Source organism: Hydra vulgaris, chromosome 01 (assembly GCF_038396675.1).
Source record: "Hydra vulgaris chromosome 01, alternate assembly HydraT2T_AEP".
In the NCBI taxonomy this organism is placed as follows: domain Eukaryota; kingdom Metazoa; phylum Cnidaria; class Hydrozoa; order Anthoathecata; family Hydridae; genus Hydra; species Hydra vulgaris.
This window is the reverse complement of record NC_088920.1, coordinates 26,605,874-26,610,985: the sequence shown is the minus strand read 5'-3', so window position 1 is coordinate 26,610,985 and position 5,112 is coordinate 26,605,874.

Sequence of the window (5,112 nt, the reverse complement as noted above, 5' to 3'; positions counted from 1 at the left end):
AAAAAAATTAATATTCAACTTACTAAACTGATATTACAACTTGACATTCCTGTTGATGGTATCGATGGTCATACTTGTGACATGTTTTAGAGATATTTCTACTGATGAAAAAGAACTTCTGGATAATATACATGATCTTGAAAGCTCAGTTAATAAATCTACATTAGTGGCTATGGTTTACATAGCTGGCTATGTGCAAAAAAGCGAAATAAAAATTTATGATGATTCTACCAATTATTATTATAAATATGGAAGTTATCTGTATAGCCTAAACATAGGTGGACTTGAAATTCCGTCTGATGCTCTTTTCTAATGGTCAATATTTTGCTTTTTTTTTTTTCAAAGTGCTACTGACCCTTTATACAGAACATTTTGTGTTACTCAGCTTTAGTTCATTGCTGCTAAATATTAATTTAAAATCACAAAAAAACAATGCAGAGTATATTCTAATATTCTTCTAAAGTATTACTAATTACCACTCCCAAAATATTAAAGCTATCATAATTTATGTGAAAATTAGTTTTGTAATTAATTATGCTATTCACTTGTTATGTTTTTTATTTTCTCATTAGCCTATATGTCTTTCAATATGTTTGGATTTGTAAATATTTACCCTGTTGAGATATATTGATAAAACTTTTTTTTTGCTTGAATCAACTTTTGTTGGTGTTTTTTATTGTTGGTGATTTTTATTGTTACCATTTTTAGCAAAAAAAAATTAAAAATACAGTTATCTTTTTAATATATAGATATATACTTTGTTATGGTTCTGCTTGTTATTGATACTATTTAATATTACATAAATGTTCTTAATGAAATTTGAAATACGAAAAATATGATTATCTTTTAACAACTTTTTGGTTTTCTTTTTATATTTCCGTCTTTACTAGAGATTATTATTAGAAAACATAGACTGCCATTCCACCCTACCTAATATAAAAATATATCAATATAAGTAAAAGTGAAAGTTTAATCGGCCTTCAGTTTTTACGGCATTTTGCGCGATGTCAAGGCCTGTTATTATAGAAGGCCGTGTGTGTGACAAAAAAGTAAAGATACTTTTGCATCCAGTGGCTATTGCACCCAATGTCTACATCATTGAAAAAGTAGGTTTTTACATTTTTGTTTTTGTTTTTTTGTTTAACTACTTATCCCAATTCATCACTTATTTATCATTCTCCTCATGGGTTCAAGCTCATTACGCATAATGTGTGTTCAATTACCCATAATACGTTATTCATTGTAAGTAATAAATTAGGAAATAATTATTTGTGAAATATTGTAGTCATTAATGACTTCAACCTGGCTAATAATTAAAATTGCTCGACTAATAAGGTTCCTTATTAAAATTGCTCTCTCTCTCTGTCTCTCTCTGTGTCTCTCTCTGTCTCTATATATATATATATTTACATATATATATATATATATATATATATATATATATATATATATATATATATATATATATACATATATATATATATATATATATATATATATATATATATATATATATATATATATATATATATATATATATATATATACATATATATATATATATATATATATATATATATATATATATATATATATATATATATATATATACATATATATATATATATATATATATATATATATATATATATATATATATATATATATATATATTTTTGTATTTATATTTTTTTTTTTAGAAAATGTTTGAAGAAAAATAGAAGATACTAAAAACCTTGGTATTATGCAAGCCGAAGCGATTTAATTAATTCAATCGACAAAAAACGGCGTGTAAATCGCAAAAGAAAAAATAGTTTTTTTAATATTTATTTTGGATGTATTGATTAATAGCATTTATTTTAAAATAAATTTATTTTGCAACACGTTTTTCAATTTTATAAAATTTCGTCATAATAGTTTATGGTAAATCCCACATAGGTTATAGGTGAAAAACATCACATGTAAAAGATCAAAAATGCTACACATTTTGAATACCAAATGGGATAAAGTAGCAAATACCAGATTAAGTTAAGCCTCTCTGAAAGCTTCGATGATTAATTTTAAATTACTTAATTTAAGTAATTTTTAAATTAAAAGAATTTTCAAAATTATCATAGAAGCATTCGGACTTTCATTTGTCTAGTATTGACTACTTTTATACCATTTGGATTAAAATATGTGGCATTTAAGATCTATAACATGTAGTATTTTCCACCTATATCCCATGTAGGATTTACCACATAAAACCCATGTGAGATTTACCATATGAAACCCACATGGGACAAAATAATAATCCCCATATGGGTTACATATGGTAAAAACCCACGCGTATCCCATATGGCATTTACCATATGGAATCCATGTGGGATTTACCATATGAAACCCACATGGGACAAAATAATAATCCCCACATGGGTTACATATGGAAAAAATCCACGCGTATCCCATGTGCGCTTTTTCACTGGGTATACACTTACGTATATATATATATATATATATATATATATATATATATATATATATATATATATATATATATATATATATATATATATTTTTTTTTTCAGGCTAATAATAAGGTCACTAAGCAATAGCAACAGGAACATCATGTGCTTTATTTGTAAAAATATAACTTATCATTGCTAGTAAACCCTGTTTAAGTGGTTGTTTTTTGGTATTTCGGTTTGCATTTAGGAGAAGATGACGTACAACATAATATTGGACTCAGGTAAAAAATTTCAAAATCCAAAAATTCTGTTTTTTAAGATTATTATTGAACAGAGGCTTGAGGTTAAAATTTTTTTGTCAGATTTGTTTTTGTGGGTAGATTAATTCCAAAAGGGGCTTGTTTGACCATTGAACAACCAGTATTTCTTCCACTCTTTTATTGCTGCAGGTCGGGTTTATTATCATCCGTGCTTTTCCAATCTCCAGAATGGAAAAGCACGGATGATAATAAACTCTACTTGCGTAAAGTAAAAAAAAGTTGGAATTCTCTGTTCTTTTTGTTTGCTGCAAAGTAGTGCTTAAATCATAAGTTATAACATGTGCATGGTGTTTCCTATTATACTTCCTTTTTTTTCAAAAAAAAATTAATTAAATAATATAAATAAATAAAATAAATGTGGATCCGAAATCAGACGTGACACATGATCTTTTATTTTCGCCCACTGCTGTAGTATTGTTTCAATACTTTAACTGAAAATAAATAACAAAAAATAAACAATTTATTTATAATTGCATTATTTTCTTTTCTTTCATCTTTCTGCATAATTAGTGGTTGAAAACGAGAAGATTTAAAAGCGATAAAAATTTGCTTTAAAAAAATAATAAGTTAAAACAATAACATACTTTTTAAAATGCAAATAAAGCAAAACTATTGGGTGGATTTCAACTAAGTATATATTTTTAAGAAGGGATTGATATAAACCCCTATATTCGCACAAAAATTTATAATAGTTTGTAAAAACCGAAATATTGCAAGTTAATATAAAATGAATTTTAGGCGTATTACCCAAAAAATCCTTCAAACAGTTAGCTTTGATTACTTTTTTGACGTAACTGAACATAATATTGACTTGCCTAGCTAAAATCTTACACATTAAACGCTTTTTTAAAAAATCCATCGAGTTGCGGCAATTTCACTTATTCTCAAGATTGATGTTATTATAATAACTACAAGAATAGAAAAAATAATAGCAATGTTATTAACAATAATATTAACAATTATAAAGTATAATTATAATAATATAAAAAACTGTATTAAACTGAAAGCAATAAGCAATATGAATATGATTAGAATCTTATTATTTAATATATAAAGTTTGCATAAACCTATACTGATTACAAAATTGATAAAAATTGTAATTACGAAATAATATGACTCTAACAATATTCGACTACTATGTTTAGTAGTTAATTATTAAAATCTACAAATTTTTTACTTGTAACAGCAATTGTTTTTAATTTCAACTATTTTAATTTCTTTTATGAAAACTTTGTTAAATTGTGTGAGTAAAATAAATTAATTTCCTGTTGTTTTCTTGACAGCGCATCGTTATAGTATTATTATAAAAGCATAACTTAAATACTAGATTAGGCGTTTTACATTTACACTTTTTGATATAAAAATTGAAATAAATTAAGTTTTATTATTCTAAAGTTATAATAACTGAAAATGTATATATAACATTAAAAGATTTTCTTAGACATCTATGCTAAAAAATATTTTATAGAAAAGTATGTAGAACAGTACACAACGCCTAGGAAATTAATTAAGAAATATAAAGGAAAAAAAATGGAAATACCAAGAAAAAAATAGCAAACCAATAATAACACTGAAAATAACATAAAACTACAAGACCAACTAGAAATCCTAAGCCCTTATTCATAAACTAAAGAAAGGTAGACTGTAATCATAATGCTTTAGAGGAAGCAAGTAATGCGTAAATAAACTAGCTCCAAAAGCTAGTAATTTTGCAACATTTTGTAAAAACCGATCAAAATATGGGGTGTTATGTCTAACTAGATTTAAGGAAAGATTTATTTTTAACAAATTTAGCCTAAAATATAATACTTTGGGTTGCTTTCAAAGTATCGAATCCTATCTATTTTCTTTTTATTATCAATTTTATCTTACCTATTTTATATTTTAGGATTTAGGCTTAACACGATGATTACAAATTTAAATAAAACTCTAAAAAAGTGTATACCAAATGTAAAATACAACAAAAAATAGATAACAAAAAAAAGCGAGTCCCGTGAATTATTGTATAAATGCATATGAAATGAAAAATCCCATTCCCAACTAACACTTCTAGTTTCTTTTCCGAAATTAAAACCTCTTAGAGACGTGTTTTTTACGATTCAAGCGTAAACCAAAAACACCTGTGTGTTACAAGCAGTTTTACTAGTGTTTAACACGTGTATTTTGAGGTTTTAAAATCAATTTTAAATTTTGCATGCTTTTACCAGTGCACAGTGGGCCAGAATGCACTTTTACTGGACAAAATTCATAACTAATTTAATATTAGAGCTATATTCGCTAAAATTAGTATGAGTACTAATATGATGTCTGCGCTTTTTATGAAGGTAATATTTTTTTATTTCGTT